Here is a 22,011-nt window from a genome sequence, read left to right as displayed (position 1 = left end):
TAGATTTGATGATGTCAAAAACATTTAAGTTCAAATGCAATAAGAGTTTAATAAGACTATTAACTACAACTTACAGTCCTTGTAGCTTTATCAACATCACTGGATCATTCTGAATCCATAATGATTCTTAACGAAATCTTTTACCAACTTATCTTCAGCTTTTTCTCAGAACTTCAACTAACTGTGCTTTGACCTGCATCAGTTCTTCATCTTTATTGTCACCAATTTGATAAATGGTTGTTCTGAGAGCTTAAATTCATGTTCTTTCAAGTCCATTACCAAGTCTGATAACTCTAGGATGTGAAGAGTTTTCATTATAACATAAGCATCTTCCTTTCAGAATAACTTCCACTTTAGCAGAGTTCTTCAGCATAGGAATTTCTCTTCCATCACCTTCAGTAATCATTGGTACATACTGAGAAGTATTTGTACCAGAGATTCTAAATAGATCTCTTATAGCCTTCAGAATGTATTCTAACCATCTTCTTATAACATCATATTTTACTTCCAGAAGATAGTGAATATGTTGAAGCTCTCTGACAGACTTCTTTAGCACATCAGTATCAGCTAGTCTGTAAGTTAATCCATTATTGAGAAATAAAATCAATTTCTCCTTTAGATTATCCTTATCATGAGCATCTATCACAATTTGAGCAGACAGCACTTTGTCAAGGTGCTTTTGTTTCATTTGTTCATATGGTTTGTATGTCAACATGAAAGGATCTCTTAGAGTAACTTCTACTCCTGTTTGTATATTCTCTTCATCAGAACCTAATCCAGCTCTATCTCTAGGTTACTTGGCTCTCAACCCAAATGTTGTGAGTTGATTAATCATAAGATTGGATTTTGGTTCAACTGGAGTAGATTTCTTCCATAACAGCTTCTTCTTATCAGCAATTATCATCTTTTTCAAATCAACTTGATCAGAATTTGTTGTTTCTTCTATAACTAGCTGTTGTTCATTCTGAACAACTTGAGCAGTGTCAGAGGTTGTTTTAGATTCTTCAATTATATTTCTTCTCTTCAGTATTTGAACAGTTTTATCTTCTATCAAATCATCATCATGCATTGTAGTTTGATAGAATGGAACGAAAGAACTTATCTTTTTCTCAATCTCTAAAGGTTCACCAACCTTTTCTTTTCCTTTTGACTTAGGTTCAATCTCAGTTTGTGATCTAGTCTTGGACTTTAAAGTCTCAGAGTTTTGACTTTTCCCTGATCACAATGCCTTTTTCCTTAGGCCTTGGAGGTTTCTTTGCATCAGAAGCTTTAGACTTAAGATTCTCAGCTACAAATTTAGCTTCTTTCTCCTTGAGAGCTTCCAAATCCATTCCTGGATTTTATTTCATAAATAATCTTCTAGCTATCTCCTCATCAAGTGTCTGGATTTTAGGACCTTTGCAATAAACAGTATTCTGCTTCCCTTTTAGCTTCAGAGTTTGTAAAAACTTCTGAGAGTCTTTAGATCCTGACTGAATCAGAATATCAGAACTTGACATCAGACTTTATTTATCAGACCTTGACTTGTTCTGTGTAGAAGACTTGCTAACATCAGAAATTACTTTCTGTGAAGATTTTCCTTAAACTTTTCCTTGACCTCTGCTCTTATCAGAGTTTCCCTGGTCATCACCTTTATAATCCTTTTTCTTCAGTATTTGAGTAGGTGAGAATTTGGACTTAACTACCTTCTCCCCCTTTTTGGCATCATCGGGAAGTAAGAGAAAGAGAGAGAAGAAGTTCAACTGAAGATTGGATTTCATCCATTTGAGCTTTCTGAGAAGCTTGGTTAGCCAGAACCTCATCAATTTGGGCATGTTGCTTCTCTTGAATCTTCTCAATGGCTTCAACTTTCTCAAGAGTAGGTCTGATATACCTATTCTTGTCAAGCTTGATCTGTAGATCTAGCTTATCAGCATGTTCCTTTAGTGTATCAACCTTTTCATTAGTAGAAGAATGTAGACCTTGAAGATGTTTGGTAGACAGAGCTGTGATCTTGAGTTGTGTCTTGAAATCAGCATTTGTGAGCAACTCATCAGCTTTAGCAATATGCTCTGTCAAAATTTTATGGCTTGGAATAAAATCTTATTCATTCCACTTCTTTGTCCACTCCACACCTCTATGAGTATCCTCCCAAGGAATAGGTGCTTCCTTTTCAACAAATTTCTTCACTAATGCTTCCTTGCCTAGTATGGGAACTGGAGTCTCAACAGAAACGCTGTCTTCCGAACTTGAGGAAGACTCATTATGTTCTGATAGCACAACAATGTGTGAAGCAACTGGAGATTCAGGAATAACATTATCTAAATTCTGAGCATCAGAATTTATCTCCAGAGCTGGTGTGGTTGGTGTAGATGGTCTCTCAGCATCTAAGATTGGAGAGTTGACTGTAGATGGCTGAGCTTTTGTAGATGGAGCTTCCAGAAAAAGAATATTTGGTATATTCAAATTGTGAATATCTATCTCAGAGTTTTCAGTTTGATCTTTAGCATCATCTGTAGCTTTAATAGGAGTGACAAAAGGTGTTGAAACAGTATCTTGAGTTTGAGTAGGGATTGGCAGAGCTTCAATTACCATAGGTTCTGATGAGATCAGAGATTCCTGATTCCCTTCCTCAGCTTCAGTTGAATCCTCAGATATAGGCTTGGCCTTGTACCTTTCTGCCCTCATTTTCTTTAGTCTCCTTGCTAGTGAAGGAGTTGCATTAGCAGCTTCAGAACTTACAGATTTCCTCTTCAAAGTATCAGAACTTTGAGCTACAGTTTCTTTCTGAGAAGTAACATTCTCAGCTCCGACTGTCACAGGTTTTGATGCATAAACCTGTGCTTCAAGTGTGTCCTCATCACTATCAGATTCATCTCTGAGAATCATCTTCCTTCTCTTTTGTGGAGGTTGAGGAACAGACTTTGTCCTCTTTGGCCTGGAAGATGAAGATCTGATGGTATGTGCTGATGATTCAGGTTGAGATGATTGATTTGATGGTTTGAAAGATGTCCTGATGGTAGATTTTGGTTGTGGTTGAGAAGTTAGAGGTGTTTGGGTAGTGGTGGTAGGTGCTGATAGTTGAGGTTCAGATGGTTGAACATCAGGATATAGTGCAGTGTATATAACTGGATCATAGGTTATTAAGGCTTGTTTGACAGATAAAGGAATTTGGAGGGGTCTTAACATAACCTTCTTATTATCAGTAGATAATAAGTCATTAAAAGCTCTTTTAGCTAGTCTAAATGGTGAAATTGATTTACTAGCTAATTGGGGCTTATCAGAACAACAAACACTATAAATAAGCTGACAGAATCTAGCAAAATAGACAGTATTCCTATCTTCTGTCATCATAACCCCAATAAAGCCTAAAACAACACTTGCATAATCAAAATCAGTTTGATTAATGAGAGTATACCCGATTTTTTGACTGAGTATAGGGATTGCATCGAAATTAGAACATTTGTTGGCGAAGGCCTTTATAATGCAGTCAAAGAAGAAACTCCATTCCCTCCTTATATAAGGTCTCTTCAATTGACCCAGCTTTGCCAATGTCTTTTCATACCCCTGGCCATCATATTTTGAAAAACTGGCTCCTCAACAGTTGTATAAGCACAGTTCTTAGGCAACTGCAATGCTTGGCGAACTGTAGCCAAAGTCACGACATGCTCATCCTCCCATGTTTTAAAGATAATACTTGGGGACCCTTAAGCACCACCATCATCATAGATTCCACTTCTCCAAAACTCCAGCACTTGATTTCCAGAGATTACTTCAGGTTGGGTCAAAGCATACCCAATATCAAAATTAGCAAGGAAATCCTTAATAAAGTGAAGTTCTGATGGAGCTTCAGCCTTGCTAAGAATAGACGAGTAGTTGTTAGAAACAAACTTAGCTCCATTGAAAATCAAGTCTTTTGGTGCCATCTCTGTAAGAAATTAAGTGAGAAAGATAGTGTTTGCAAGGTGTTTGATAGAAGTCCCGTAAGAAAACGCTTCAGAGGATATTAGAGAGAGAGAATAAAAGAGATTAAGAATAGAAAAGTAAGTAAAAGATTAGAAAATCTTTTAACTCCCATATATATACTCTCTCCACTCAACAGTTATATTTTTGAAGCATGGAAGACAATTTACACCTGGCAACGTGCGAACATTTAGTAAAAAAGTTAAAGCAGGAGTTAATGGGTACAGGAAATAAGCAATAATTACCGTGCACAATCAGTTTTCAGGACTTACACGTTTACCACTAACCCTTAATGATTATGACTATTTTTATCTCACCTAAATATTCTGATTAAATATAATTGTTTCACTTTTTACCACAAATAAGTCAAGTAAAGAATAATGCCACGTAAGCATCAAGGATTCCATCATGATTTAAGATCAGAACTTTAACTTATATCAGATTTTAACAGTCATCAGAATATGGCTTCTGAACTCAAAAAGTGAATATCTTTTTTTTGTGATTCTTCATACAAATACTAACTTGATTCTTTAGAGTTTAATCATCAGAACTTGTCCTCAGAATTTATACAAATGACACTTAACTGTTTGTCAAAAAGAACTTAATCACCACAGTAATTTTCATCATTCAAATGGAGTGAAAGTGTGTGCATTAAGCAGAATATCAGATAAAGATTAAAGTCTGATAAACTTCAGTACATCTTAGAAATAAGGCATAACTAAAAAAAGTGCTTAAAATCTGTCATCAATCATTAAGTCTACTCAAGAACAAATTTATGCAAGAATCCACCTCAACTGTTTGTGCTCATTTTATGCATCTTTTGAAATTCCTTTTTACAGTGGCTTCTCATTGTAAGTGAGTCACAACTGCTTATCAGAATTTATGCTATTATCAGAGTATTTCTCCAATAATCAGAGAATATGAAAAGTCACCAAAAATAATTTATTTGCTTTTCTAATACATATTACTTAATACCAGCAATGCACTTGGGTCTTCCCTTCCACATATTTACTCTAGATCTCAAAGGAGTACCTGACTTTTCTTTTCTTTTCTTTTGATAAGTGAGGCTTATCAACATTTAGTTCATCCTTAAGATTTACTGACATCAGAATTTGACAGATAAGAAGAAAGAATCTAGTTTGTGACTTAGTAATAAGATACACAAAGTAAACTTGACTAAGCTCAAAATCAGAATTTTCCTGTGTTAATGAATTTCCACATAAACAACTAATTCAAACATGGGATTTCTAGTATGTTAAAGACTACTAGGTCAGCATCTAGCACAATTATCCTCATTGGATTGAATAATCACAGAACATTCAAAATAATATTAGAGTTCAAAGATCCACATCAGATAACAATCAGCATTTAATGAATTTCAATTAAAGCATAGATAATATTAAAATAAAATAATCTGTAAACACTGATCATAAAGTATGATGCATGAGAACAAAAATTAAGCAGATTTAGAGAAAGAACCTGAAACCATTCCAAGTTCATTTAGCAGTCTTGTAAAAGTAGCTTCACATAGTGGTTTTGTGAAGATATCTTCTAGTTGTTGATCTGTTGGAACAAAATATAATTCCACTGTACCTTCCATCACATGTACCCTTATGAAATGGTACCTAATGTTGATGTGCTTTGTCATTGAGTGTTAAACTGGATTACCTTTCATAGCAATAGCACTTTGATTATCACAGTAAATGGGTATTTTTGAAAATTCTAACCCATAATCCAGTAACTAATCCTTCATCCAAAGAATCTGTGCACAACAGCTTCCTGCAGCAATATATTCTGCTTCTGCAGTTGATGTGGAAATTGACTTCTGTTTCTTGCTAAACCAAGAAACCAATCTTCCTCCAAGAAATTGGCAGCTTCCACTAGTGCTTTTCCTGTCTATTTTGCATCCTGCAAAATCTGCATTTGAGTAACCTATTAGCTTAAAATCTGATTCTCTAGGATACCACAATCCCAGATCAGCTGTACCCTTAAGGTACTTGAAAATTCTTTTCAAAGCTATTAAGTGAGGTTTTCTTGGATCAGCCTGAAATCTTGCACAAAGACAGGTAGCATACATGATATCAGGTCTACTTACAGTTAAATGGAATAAAGAGCCAACCATACCTATGTAGTTAGTAATATCTACTGATGAACCGGTATCTTTATCTAACTTGGTTGCAGTGGCCATGGGAGTGGATACAGTTGAACAATCTTGCATTCCAAATTTCTTCAGTAAATTTCTGGTGTACTTGGATTGACAGATAAAAGTACCTTCTTCATTTTGCTTGACTTGAAGTCCCAAAAAATAGCTGAGTTCTCCCATCATACTCATTTGATATCTTGACTGCATTAGCTTTGCAAACCTCTCATAGAGTTTGGCATTTGTAGAACCAAATATGATATCATCAACATATATATGTACCAAAAGTAAGTCATTTCCATGGTTGAGGTAGAATAGTGTTTTATCAATTGTACCTCTGTGAAATCCACTTTCCAGAAGGAATTGAGCTAAAGTCTCATACCATGCTCTAGGAGCTTGCTTAAGGCCATATAGTGCTTTGTCAATCCTGTAGACATGATTTGGATATTTTGAATCTACAAGGCCTGGAGGTTGTTCAACATACACCTCTTCTTCCAATTCTCCATTGAGAAAAGCACTTTTTACATCCATTTGAAAGACTTTAAACTTTTTGTGAGCAGTATAAGACAAAAAGATTCTTATGGCTTCTAATCTAGCAACTGGTGCAAATATTTCATCATAATCAATACCCTCTTGTTGAGAGTAACCCTTAGCAACCAGCCATGCTTTGTTTCTTGTAATTATGTCATCACTGTCAGTTTTGTTTCTGAACACCCACTTTGTGCCAACAACTGATCTGTTCTTTGGTCTTGGCACTAGGGTCCAAACTTTATTTCTTTCAAATTCATTTAACTCTTCCTGTATTTCTTGCACCCAATCAGCATCTTGAAGAGCTTCTTCCACTTTCTTTGGTTCAGTCTTAGATAGAAAAGAATGATAGAGACATTTATTTGATGTTACAGTTCTAGTTCTGACACCTGTTTCAGGATTTCCAATTATTAAGTCAGGTGTATGTGATTTGGTCCACTTCCTTGCAGATTGAAGTTGACTTCTAGAACTGGATCCTCCCCCATGATCCATGATGTCTCCATCAGCATTTTCCGATGTTCCTCCTATAGTTATGCTCTCTGAGATTTCAGAATTTGAATTGGATCCTTTAGGATTTGAAGTATCAGAGTTTCCAGAATTATCAGAATTTGGCTCATCAGAACTAGATGAATCAGAACTTGAAGAGCCAGTGACAGGTTCTGATGCTTCTTGACAGGTCACACAACACTGTAGAAGGGGGTTGAATACAGTGTTTAATACAATCAAATCGATTTCGAACACAAGTAACAGTAAACAGATATATTCAATATAATAAACTCTGTTGCAATGAAACTGTTCTCTCTCAGTGATGAACAAATATCACGAGTGCTGCTAGGTTAAAATATATAATATTCTCGATAATGATAACACATATAGTGTAAACCTATGTCTGTGTTTATATAGTACACAGTTACAAGATAACTTCTAATTGATATGGAATATAATTATGTCTCCTAAAATATATCAATCAGATATCTTATACAATTCTTTCAGTCCTCTAACTCTTTCCATGCATATCTTCTTTTGTATTAGTCTCGATCTTCTTTCCTGTAAATCAGCTTCCTTCCTTAACTGTAAGTCCTCCCGTACTTAAGTTCTGATATCTATCTTCTGATAACCTAAGTTTTGTTATCCTAAAGTTCTGACTTCCAGTAAGTACTGATATTTCCTGTTTGTTAAGATCTGAAAACTAAACATGAAACATATTAGACATGACATCTCAAATATATCTAACATTTAGTCTTCATGAATATACACCTATAAACCTGCTATACGTGTGTCGGTGAAGCCAACTCACTCACACTTATCTTGCCTATTTTACTGTTTCAAAAGGACCAGCATAATACCTATTAATTCTCTTTTCTTTCTAACTCTAATAATTCGTGCTCAGTAACATTTCCAATAGTTACTGGTTATTGAACCTCATTCCCCATGTTCCTCTGTTCAATTAACCTAATGTGTAATTGCTTCCAATCGCCTTCGAGGCTCTTTAATTGTTCCCTTAATCTTCTTGTCCATCTGCGAATGATACACGGAGACCACGGCGTATTCGATTTCTCCCATTCTCAAAATTACTTTAGAATTAAAAATCAACGAGAAAGTCTTCACTAGATATGATTGCCGCACAAACTTATCACCATATATTATTTTCCTTAAATCACAATCGAGTATTTTTGCTGAGCGAAACTTTCTTATTGTTTTGAAGAAAATGCACTAAACTAAAGGCATTACTAGCATATTCTAACCCATATTATCATTTATTTTGGTTATAAGAAATTCTCATACGAAACTGACTTCAATGCTTTCCTTGACGTCTAGTCACATATAACATTTATTCTTTCTTTGTGCCATACTATCGGAAAGTCTTCTTTGCCATCTAGGTCTTGTATCATATTCTCGGAGTAGCTTGTATCTCTTGAGCTATCGAGGTTTAACCAAATTCCTCTCTTTTAGTTTTATCTTACTTAATGCCCCATTCATCTAGGAGTGGTATATAATATTCTGGTTTGACATAATTCATCCTATTCTGAATACTCTTGTCAAATCTCACATCAAACAATATTGATCATTTACAATAAATTTCCGAATCTGATGACGTGCCATCATTTCTTCAAGCAACAACTAACCCAGTTATTGGCGGAACTGTTTATTAATAAAAGGGACTAATTAGGTTTGAATAACCTATCGATAATGATGCAATTAATGCTTTTCTCACCTTTAGTTCTCAGGTGATTTCACTATGACTTCTCCCGGCAAAATGTATCCATCTAGCCTTTGATGTCCCGCCTTAATTATTGGGTAGGTACAACATTTATTTACATGATCCCCCCCCCATTTTCTCTTCATATCTGGTCACTAGATATTTTCTTTCAGCCCTCGGTACTCAATCGTATTTCTGAGATGTATTTCATATCTCAATTTATAAATTCTTTTTTCCTCAAACTCTTGACTTTACTCCAGTCCCACATAATACCCACATCTTACCTATATCCTGGCATCTTATAAAGTTTCTTCATCATCCTTTTGATTCCACTTCCTTTCCTATATTCATTCTTCATTCTCATAGCTCATTCAAAACCGAACTCTTGACATTAATACTCATTTTGCTGTCATATCAAATTAGATATTAATACGAACTTTGATGCTCACACATCCCATTCCGAAGGAAACATCAATCATCTATATTAATACCACCTTCAATAATTAACAACAACCTAAGTATCAACATCAATCACAAACTGAATTAAAACTGTATCTCACACTTTATCCAAAACAGAAATACTTGGTAAATCATTTGTTGTATGATTATCAAAACAATTTAAAACCAGACGTCCTTTAATAAAACTTTGTTGCAGATGATAAAATCTCTTTGATTGTCTAATAAAATCCATATTGGTGTAGTTAATAATCTCTGCTTTATTCCATCCCCTTCTTCCTTTCCTTCCTTCCTTCTCGTTGCTTTATCTTAACTTTTAGCTCTTGAAAACATTCTTCTCACTCGTCCATACAAATAACTTTTTATTTCTCTTTTCCATTATGAAGGGCATAAGCATCCAAGTAAAAACTCACACATTTGCAGTAATTTCTGAATTCTACTGGTGTCCTTACTTTTTCCCAATTCCTCATTGCTTTGATCTCGGATTTGAAAGTCACGTCAAAATTTGACTTAATCTAATTGGAATCGATTTTCATCTAACTGGCCATTAATTGGTAAAATTACCCAATTAACTCACTTAATTGATCAATTGCACCAAATGATGACTAGCTAAATGAAATCAAAGACCAATTATATATAATCAGATTGGATCTAACAACCTCTTTCAAGAACTGAGATCACAATTATTTGGAGTATCATCAAGAATATCAATAACACACGAAAGTATATTTTCTATCTTCAATAGTAGGGTATTCTCCAAAAATTTGAGCAGCATCTCCCTTATATTATTGACTACAAGTCGGACTCAAACCGAGACCAACAATCAATCACACAACCAACAATTAACCCAGAAGTAGACCGATCAACTTCCGCCTTCTAAACTCACCATTTCACCTCCATACATAATACTAATTAATATAACTCATATCTTTAGTTCAACTTAAGATTATAGCGAACAATTCTTATTATACCATCCCCCTTTTTTCATATCTTCTGATTATAACAGAATATCACTAATGAGTATAATTATAAATTATTCTAGAATTCTTCTAGTTTGCGTTTCAATTCAAGCTCTCTAATTAACAATTTATCCATCCTTGAAAATATACGCTTATTCTTATTAGTCAACTTGTTCAACTTCTGATAACCAACACATGGTCTCAATCAACACTATTGTAATCTTGTGAAAGAATTCAATTGGTTTTAAAGCATCACATTTTAAAAATTGTCACAGTCAAACAACCATACCTTCATCTCCCCTTATGTCTTTCTATATTGAACCTTCTTTGCTGACCCAGCTATAAGTATCAATTTTACCCTAACTCACTTATTTGAGTGGGAAAGCCCAACCATCCCATGATGAACACACTTAAAGTTTCTTCGTAACTAGCATTTCTTCGATCTTGAATCTTTATGATAAATATCGCCCACCTGATTGAGGTATGCATCATCTTCACAATGTATTAATCAAGTATCTGGGTATTATTAAGAATTTCTTCATTCGCTTTCATTGTCCAATCAATCAATTGCCTTATCCGATATACGCAACTTTACTTTCTTATTCCTCTAGTTAATTTACTTCATACGGTTCGCTAACTACTCCAATTCATGCCAAAATAGCATACTTAAAACGTATCATGTATACAGATTTCCGCCTCGGATTTGATCTCCTCGTAATAACCATGTTATTGGCATAATGGTTCTTCTCTGCACATATATTTCCACCATTTATTGGCTTGCTATTATCCACACTCATCATATAACTCCTCCTGCTACACGGGTTTATTTTACATCCTTTTTAAAACATTCAAAGGATAGACCTTACACAAGAAGGGAATTTGTGTTTATGATTCTGATTGGAACCCTTTTGCAGGGATAAGAGTACAAGGAAATAATCGGTAGGATCTATGAATCAACCAATCATGATTGAAGAAGAAAGAATAAATAATGATTTGGATATGAGTGAGACAACCATTTGTGTACTCAAGATGGCCAGTTTTTCATACTATATGGCATTCAACACATGATTAGGTGGCGTCCCACCAGACTCTTTATCATTTCGACAAAACGTCACACCATAACACTGCTTGTCTCAATCAGAAAGCAATATTTTGAAGGAGGAATGATTTAAAAAAGATTCGAGAATTTTCTTGTCACCTTATAGAGCTGATCATGAAAGAAGTTCATACTTCACTCGAGATTTATAAGAATATATAGGATTATAGGAAAGAATGATATCATTGGTCGTCATCCACATTTTATCTGTTTACAGCTTCAACGCTTGTCTGATCAATAGATCCCATACCGAGTCGTATATTAACTCTAGAAAGTTCTCTGAAGTGCTTTCTTAAATTGATCATTAAAATAATTTCCCATTTATTAGGTCTTGTATCTTTAGAGTCACACTTCCAAGTTTATATTTTATAATTCAACCCTATTTACGAGATTTACCATCATAACTCCAAATTTCGCATACGCTACTGACCATTTAACATATCGACTCCTTTGCTAATGACATTCTTCCTCTGATTTTCTTAATTTTCTTTGCTCATACTCGGCTTCTCGTGAATCGACGTATTTTTTTAACTCTAATCATCTCAGAAATTGGATTAATAGTTTCTCCTTGCATTGGTTTCGTCGTTAAACTTATCAGACAATATTTGCATTCTTCTGCTAGGAACAATCAAATCTTCTCCATAATAGCGAGTCCACCTTGCCTTCAAAATAAACCATACTGGCTTCTGGAAAAAGCATTCTTCTGGATAATCTGAATCTTATAACAAACAAGAAACTCAAGTAGTAGTTTGACAACCAAGTTTTTAAAACTTGTTTTGTTTAAATACTTTTAAAAAAAATTGTTTAGAAAATCTCTTTTGAAAGCTGTTTTAAAATTTTGAAAATCATACACCTGGTCATCATTACTATATGACTTGGTTGTCATCCTTCTCAACAACTACAAGGTTTCAAATTAGGGAAACAATCAGGCAAGAGCCCATTCATTTCCATATATCTTCTACCCTTTATTGGGTCCATTTTCCTTCATTGGTTGACAAACACTCCAGTTACCGTTGCATATTATCTTATTCATAACTTCACTTCTAACTTTCCATACTGGTAACGCTCTCATCATCATCTCTTACGATTACTAAGTATATCAAATCTATCCAGTAATCATCAGATCTATTTTATAACACCAGGTCGATTTATATCATATTACTTCTAGACGTATCATGTTTAGTCATAACATCATCATCTAATTCCAAGAAAACTCGCGATCTCTAATCCTCTCAAATTTATTTAAATATCCATCTAGCTTACTGCACAAGATAATCATGGGTGGCATACTCATTAGTAGCTCCATATAACCTGGTAGCAGCTATCCTTCAGAATATCTAAATTCTATCTCTAGGTTTCTTCTTACCCTTCTTAATATCTTGTGTATTCACCATATTTTGTAACTCTCGAATCCATCCTCCTAGGTGTTATTACTTCATAAGATGGGTTTTAAACTGATGGTATAGAACAAGGCGTAGGGTAGACAGAAGAGATACACTCACAGCTGAATATCTGGTAGAACCAGAATTAACATGTGTGGGATTCTCAAATAGATAGTCTCCCATCAGGGGATGGAATAATAACGTGAAAAGGTGCAATCGCCGCAACAGGATGTGACATGGCTAACACTGGTGAATCAGATGACGGTCCTCCGAATGAATGCTCCGAATGATCAGACGATACCGGAATAAAAGAATCTGCCATCGCTGCTATCTGAAAATCGCGTCGCCAGATTAGATCTCGAATCTCATCACGAATCATACCAAAACCTATTATGCAGTTGCACTCAACCTCTTAACGTCCTATTTTTCTATTTCTTAATCCTTATCCTAACCCTCTATCCATTCCCGACATTCTAAGCTTGTTTCAGTGATTTATAACCTATGGCTCTGATGCCAAACCTGTAATGCCCTCCAAACCCGGGTCAGAAGTTTGGGGCTCACAACACACACCATAATATATAAACTTGTATATAAAATATTTATATGCATTGACCCTTCTTTACACAAACATGGATTGCAACAGGTTAAAGTATGAAAACAAGTCATAACCTTAACTTTTATTACCTCGTACCAAATCCCAACTAGTTCAACTTACAATTGCTAATGATATCGTTCTTACAATCTTGCATAACTCATCTACAATATAAAGCTCCTGCTAGCTCGATCCGACTTAACCTGGAATCCTAGCTCGCACTCTGGACTAGGAATCCTCGTTACCAACAATTTCCTTTTCAACTGTTGAAAATATAAAAAGGTTTGCAAGAGTGACCTAAGTAGCTCAGCAAGTCATAATAGCAATAACTGAGGTTAAACAATTACCAATTGAAATGATTCAGAAGAATCAAGTTTCTGAATAAGAAATGATTAGAATTGGATATTCACTTTTCATTTTAAAAACCAAGGTTAGGCTGCTGATCAGTGACGTACTAACCCCGAGCAAGGCTCCCAGCTTTGCTCTATATACTGGATCCAAGGCACGCATTGCCCTATTATGACCACGAATCTGGTCCGATCACGAATCTGGTCCACATTTATAAAACCATCCAATCCTAAAACAATTTAATATGATAACCAATGTAATTCAATAAGCTGAATCATAAACAACATTTATCTTGAAACATAGGGTGATTCACAATACCATGAAGGTATAACAGGAAATTCAAAAAAAGATTGGTTTTCAATCAAGGAAAGAATCAGAAAGTAGAAGACCAAGGGTTCAAGGGTTACAAGGATTGGTCTTCTGTTAAACAAGGAATTAGGGTTGGTATGTCAAGCGATTCAATATCAGAAATCAATATGTGGTAGATATGTATTTGTGGAGTAGTAACGTATGTGTCTGGCTCCTATTCGAGATTTCAACAATCAACGATTTATGAAGAATAAGGCTTATAACTCAAGAGCAATAAGAATCAGGGTTCAAGGTTGAATAGTTTAAAGCGGTTGCAATATAAAACAGGATTTATTCTGAATACCAGCAACATGTTATGAGAAAGTTTGAAAATATTTGTAATATATCTTAAAGAAAGTTCAGAAGTACTTGCCTTATCACCGATGATTTCCAACTTTACTTGTACCCATCTAACAGTTTTACTTTTCCATCACTTTCCTTCTTTTTCTATGCCTTGTTTCTATTCATCGATCACTTGCTTTCTTTTTCTACACTTCAGTTCTATTTATTGATCACTGGCTTTCTCTTCTATGCCTCACTTTCTCTGCTAGGCATCACAAGTATCTATCAACACTCAATCTCATATCATTCTAATGGTCATATAGATGTCATAAGATTTTATCTACCCTTCCTTTTACCCAAATCCAATTTACGGATCGAAAGTTATGACTAAAATAGTCAAACAATAACCACATAGACATATACCAAATCAGTCAGATAGCACGTAGCACATAGCATACAGAATATTCGATCAAAATAATTTTTCAAAGAAGATTTGGGGTTAAAATGATTTTCCAAGTATTTAATATGAATTTTTGAATATTTTTCAGAATTTAAACGGGACTCCGAATCATTTATAATTAAATAATAGGGTTCAAATACCCGAATCTGACTTTAAAATAATTTTATAATAATTATTGAGCCTTGAAAATAATTTTAAATGATATTTTTAAAGCTCGAAACTATTTTTCGTAATTTTTAAATCAAAATAAATAATTTAATCCAAATTAATAACCAATTAAAATTAATTAATAACTAATTAAATTAATTAATCAATTAATATTTAAATTAATTAACTAATTAGATAATTAATTATCAACTAAAATTAATTAATTAAATAATTCAAATTTATTTTTTTTTTAAAATAATTTTCAGAATTACAAATATTGATTTATGGAATTTTAAATAACTAAAAATAATTATCTGAAATTAAATTATAAGGGAAATATAATTTTTGAAAGTTTATAAAACAGAAATCCAAAATTTGCAAAACTTGGAAACTTTGGGGACTAAACAGCAAAAACAGATATTCAGAATTGAATTTTGAAAGAAATGGATTGAAACCAGGTCAGGAAACATGTCAGGAAGTCGGGTTGCCGGGTCACCAAGAACACCGGCCAATCCCAGAATCCGGCGACCCCTTTCCAATTTCCGGCGAGTCCGATTACTGGTCAGAACAGGACGATTCAACCTCGTTCTTGTTTCTTTCTCGTCCATAAATCAGTCAGGAACCCAGATACATTATTCGAACTAACATACCAAGCACCCAGCTCCGATTCCGGTGAAAATCGAACCAAACCCGACGAACATCCGGTGAGCTTCGTTCTCGGCCTTCCTGGAATCGTTTGCTACTTTCAGATATACGATTCGATTGCAAATTGAACAAGGAACATAATCCAATTAAAAGAATCAGTTAATAACCCTTAATTAGGAAACACCCAAAATCAATCAAGAACATTCAAACTAATTATAAACCCTTATTTACAATTTTGAAAATCAAACCCAATTTTGAGCATGTTAATGAACTACAAATCAGTCATATAATATATCAAAATGACCAGGATAAAATTATCTACAAAATTAAGCCATCAAATCACATCAAAAACATCAAGAACAAAAATTCCTAATTTACTTCATAATTAATTCGAATTAAAATAATTAAATAAGAAAAATAACCTCAATTTCTGCATAAAAATAGTTTATTGATTATGAAAGAGGTTTTCGAGAGCTTCGATTTGATATATGGCACGCCCGAATCAGAGTTCGATAACGTCTTCGTTTGTGCGATTGATTTTCAAGAACGCGGTATTAATTCGATATTTTCTTTGTATTTTACGGGATTTTACTGACTGATTGTGATTATACGAATAAAATGAAATAATAAAAGGGTTATATATATATATGGAATATTGGTTCATGTTGGATCGATAAATTAGTTACTTAGCCGCTAAGTAACTGGAAAAACGATTCGATTTGGTACCCGTATTGGATAATTATCCAAACCAGGCTTTTTATAAAACTCTTTATACGAAAATAAAGTAATAATATCTCGCCTTTCGAGAATACCGGTTTTATTGCTTTATTGAAATGATTATCGTATCAAAAATTGTACGTCGGGACGCGCACGGGTCAAACCGTAATCCAGATCGAAAAAGTCAAAACACGAAAAATGTCCAGAATTACCAAATTAGGTTAGGAAGGAGTTTTCGGAAGAGTTTCGGGTTGTAAAAACGTAAAAACGGTTGAAGTTGAACGATTCTCGACTTTATAAAATAATTTTGTAATTATTCAGAAAATAATTAATAAATTCATAAATCAATATAAAATCATATAACAGCCCAAAAATTACCAGAAAAATACCGTAATTATCTATATTTTATTCTGGTCATAATAAAATTAATATACTTATACGTTACCACATATAAGCATCCACATATCCACACCCATCATCAGATAATTCACCTCACATAATAATCACATAAAAATCATATATTGATTAAAATAATTACAAGCAATATCCTGGATATTACAATTATGTTCCCATAACGGAACAAAATTACAGACATCTTCATAAAACCACTTGATGAATTTACTTTTAACAAGTTGGTTAGTGAACTTGGCATGTTGAACTTGTCCAATTAATTGGAATTCAAAAATTGTAATTTGATGGGGGTAAACTTTACAACCCATATGATGATGCTGTGAGAGGAATGTAAGTTTACATATCTATTATCATTATATTTTTTCCATGTTTGTAAACTTTTGAAGCTAACCGATTACCATACTTTACATGTTATATGCTAGTTGGTAAGTAAGTTGAAGTTTTTGAAGCAATATATAAGTTGTTTGAATGTTTTTATACTATATGTTTTTTCTCTGATGCCAACACATATGATATCTATATTTATTTTAGCACACACATATCACTCATACTCTAATTTAATATTATGTGTGATATTTAGGTACTAGATCCCGAGTCACTTTGACAGTCGACTCCTGAGTCACTCTGATTGTCTAATTATTAGTACATGTGCTAGAATAAATATGTATCATAACTACTTTAGTTGTGATATTTTTTGTTAGCAGTATAGTATAAATGATTCAATTTTGATGTGACTAATCAACATTGGTTCAGGCTTGTTAAATACACTTTTTTCATGAATAATTCATCTTGTGACTTTAACTTTGACTGCCTTATGCCAATCTTGTTAATTTAAGAATAGTTCTTACCCTCCCTATGTTGGACCAACATGAACTATTTTAACCTAATGAGAATCGAATGAATAGAATTGTCAAAAGAATCGGAAGATACAATCATCTGAGACATTCTTCATGAATTCGTGTGGTGCTAAGTAAAAGGTAAATTTCTTTGATCTTAAGATTGTTAGCTCTCGAATCACTCTGATGTTGATCTCTAAATTCTCTGATATTATATTTTGGAAATTTTTGATCTTCAGCCCTCAGTGGTTTTAGGAACTGACTATGAGCCCATTGTACTCTATAGGTTCTAACCAAAGTCATAGAACCAAACACTTCTCAAACATCATCCTTAACTTGCTCTAATATATTCACCATATGTTGCTCTAACACACCTGATTTTTCTTGTAATATCAACTTGGTGTCAGATAAATTGCCACTTGGTATTGGAGTTGTGTTGAGAATGAGGGAGATAGTGCCAAGTAGCATCATATAAGGAAGGATTGTTCAACCATTATTAGGTAATGAATTACAAACAGAGGGGGGGTGAATGTGTTTTACTATTTTTAGACTTTTCTTGAATCTTTTATGGTTGAACAAAGTAAATTAAATCTTGTAGTGAAAATGTGTTCATGCAGAAGTTAAACTTGCAAGAATAAAGAACACAGGTCTTCAAAACTCACTTAATTTTATATTAAAATTAAGAATGTTATGCTATAAAATTTCTAGGCTCTTTGTTGATAAAGAGCTTAGCTTCTTCTTGAGAGAGTTAGAAGATTTTCTCTCTAAATTGTTACAACTGACTAAAAGACCAGTGTTAACTTTTTAATTTAATTAACTGCTGGTTTACACAGTGTACAATAAGACATGCTATTAGCTTTTTTAAACAGTCACTTATCATTTCCATTTATAGAAAAATGTATCTTCTATTTCTGGCTTAGCATATCTTAGCTCATTTGTTTACTTTGATCTTTCTTTGTCAGTTAATCTTCACCATTGATCTTGCACATCCTTCAAGCTGCTTTTTGTAAACTTGTCAATCCAGCCGTTTGGATTGTTTGTTGATTGTAAATCTTAGAAATTGAACTGATCTGCAATTTTGTACTTTAAGATTTTACCTCGAGATCTCCCTTTGGTCTATAGAGAACTTGATATCTCGATAAGTATATTGGCTTATCGAGATCTCTAATACTCCATAGTAAATTTGACTTGTAGAGGTCTCTGAGTTCTCTATAAGAGAATTTGTCTTGTAGAGATCTCTAGTCTTCATATCTTCACTTTGACTTATCGATATCTCTGAGTTCTCTAGTGGCTTATAGACTTATCGATAACTCAGAGTTCTCTAGTCAAATTTGATTTGTCGATAACTCAGAGTTCTCTAATGAATTTTGGCTTATCGATATCTCTAAGTTCTCAAGTGGAATTTGACTTATCGATAACTCAGAGTTCTCTAATGAATGTTGACTTGTCGATAACGCTGAGTTCTCTAGTGAAGAAATGACTTGTCGATATCTCCAATCTTCATGTCTTCAATTTGGCTTGTCGATATCTCTGTGAGTTCTTTAGTACCTTTCCTGACTTCTCGATAAGTCATTTGGAGTTCTCGAGTGACTTCTCTATAACACTAAATCTGTGACTTTTAGAGATCTTGACTTAGAATATTTTTATCCAAACATATTTATTCAACTCCAAGCTTCTTCAAAAATTCTTCTGAGGCATGACCTTCTTGATCTTCTTTCAGGTAGAATCCTTAGGATTGATATTGTTTAAACAAAAAGACTTCAGTCTGCTCTTTTATATTTTTACAGACTTTAAATGTTACAAGTACAAATGCAAACTAAGATTACAATACAACTTACTTAGGGTTGACAAATTGTCTTAGTCTTGTTAAAGTACAGGCATGTCTTGCACAACAACCATACAACTCTATCTCTCTCATAGTAGTGGAGTAACTAAATCTCAAGATATTTGCAAATCCATTTGTATTCTCTCAAAAGAATATAGAGCTAAAAAAGCCATATTACTGTTACAAGGTGCATTCTCCCAATAGAATGTAATCTACTGAAATTTGCCTGTCAGGAAGGGCATCTGAATGAGAGTAACTACCCCTTTAGCTAATATTTTATATGCACACGTGAGATTCACACACAAGAAAGGTATTTATGTAGCAATTATTATTAAATCATATCAAGGTCAATAACAATAATTGGATCTTAATACTTTATATCATGGCCTCAAAGCCTTATACTCTGATCTTTGGATTGGTTAAGATTTTGTACTTTAGTGGTTCATCGAATATAATAAGTCTTCACAGACTTCAGAAGAAATATTTGATCCCTAATGGCATATCATTGATCATTGATTATCTTCCCAGAATTCAAATCTAGCAATAATTTTGACTTCGGTCAAAATTGTAACTTATAAATGAGGACTCAGATATTATATGACGAGTTTATAAGTTATACTTCTTCATGGAAATTGAGGAATATCAGGAATTCTTTCACTTAAAATAATCCTAATTTCCCCGCTCAGAACGAAAATTTATGAATCTCTTGACTGAGAGTTTCCATCCTTGAAGGTGGAACGTAAATTTTCTATGAAAAGGATTTTCTTGCATGTACACTTGGATGTTTAGAGCTCTGAGTGACTGACACACCGTGAGACTGAGTTAAAAAAATGCTTGACTGTAGAGTGGAGTGAAACACAGTGTGAGATTACTAAACAGAAATCACACACTTGCACTGTGAGGAAATCGTTACTACTAATAATCTCTTCACTTAATTATGTGGTTCTACCCCTCTGCTCTGATATATTTTGAAGGATTGCTCAACTATGGGGAAGAGATTATAGAAACATTATAAGAGATTATAATAAAAATAGTCTTTCTTATACTAAGAAAGAGAGTTTTCACTTTTATTGTACTAACGGGGAGGTTCTTCAACTTAGGGAGAGAGATTATTGGTTCTGAGTTCCAAAATGTTTTCTGTGTGCTCTATGGGAATATTTAAAGATAGAAGACAGAATTTGGAAGTCGTATATATCTGCAACTTACTTAAGGGAGAGAGAGGAACCAGTTCTCTGCAGAAGCTGAAGGTTTATAGAAGATGCAGAAGGTAAAAGATAGAATTATTTTCAAGTTTAGTGTTGAATGTTAAAAGCTTAGTGAAGATCTATTTTTGGAGTTAGTTGATTTATCCTCCAAACTGTTATTTCTCCATTATTATTGGCCGCCAGGTGTAATAGTCAAATACGGGGAGATTGTTGAGCAAGATTGAAACTGCATGTATATCTCAAAAATGCTAGTTTGGATAACTCAACATAGAACAAGGACTTGCATATAATCTATGTCCCACTAGAATCATCATAAATTGATTATTGGGTATATACATAATGATCTTGGTAGCTGCAGTGAAGAAGTCGTCAATAGAATTCCGTATGAAGTTTATTATTATGTTTAAGCAACGGAGGAATAAGGTTGTGTTATGGATAAAAAACTAAGGTTATTATTTGCTGTACTTATTACTAAGATTTAGGAGCTCAAGGCCTTTAATGGCTGCTCTCGTGTTTCGTGGCTCGATCTGCCTTAACAAGATGCCTACGTATCTCTGTGAATTAGAGAATCAAGCCAAAAAACGTAGTTCTGATCTGTGGGGTGAGGCCCCTTATATAGATGTTGGGAGTCCTTGAATTGGACTTGGTATAGGAGACTTGGTGGGCAAGTCTCATAATTAGAATGGACTTTGGAGTCCTAGATAGTAGGAAACTGATTCCTTATCCTTTTAGGTCCCCTTGAGGCTAATCTCTAAGGATTTATATCCTTATCGGGACTCTTCTCAACATCTGATTTTTCCCTTATTAATTAATTACGAAATTAATTAATAATCAGGGCTTTTGGGCCTTTTTTATTCCATCAGGCCTGATCTGGTCCATCAGGCTTAACCTTTCTGGTCTGAGTATTATATATCTTTTTATTGGGCCTAGCAGCCCACAACTTGTACAATTAATGCAGTATTTAATTATACAATCATAATTTATTTATCCCCATCATTTGCCCCCCAACTTTTGGGAAACATTGATTAGGTTTCGCAGAAGTTAAGTCTATTCGTTCCCTTACTGGGTTTCGTTTTTCCGTAAAGTGTGAAGCGACCTACACATTTACAATGAATTTTTCCTTCTATTCAGGAATTATCTTAATTTTCAGGAATTTTTCCCTTATTTCCGGGATTTTTCCCTAATTTTATGGATTTTTCCTAATTTTCTGGGATTTTCCCTAATTTTCTGGGATTTTCCCTAATTTTCTGGGATTTTCCCCTAATTTTCTGGGATTTTCCCTAATTTTATGGGATTTTCCCTAATTTTCTGGGATTTTTCCCTAATTTTCTGGGATTTTCCCTAATTTTCTGGGATTTTCCCCTAATTTTCTAGGATTTTCCCTAATTTTCTGGATTTTTCAGATTTCCAGCCCTTTTTTGACCAGGATCCTAGTCGAAATTTCGACCTGGATCCTAGTCGAAAATAGGGGCCAGCCTTGCCATCCTGGTCG

This window comes from Apium graveolens, chromosome 6 (genome assembly GCF_009905375.1).
Source record: "Apium graveolens cultivar Ventura chromosome 6, ASM990537v1, whole genome shotgun sequence".
Lineage (NCBI taxonomy): Eukaryota > Viridiplantae > Streptophyta > Magnoliopsida > Apiales > Apiaceae > Apium > Apium graveolens.
Note: the sequence above shows the minus strand (reverse complement) of the source record.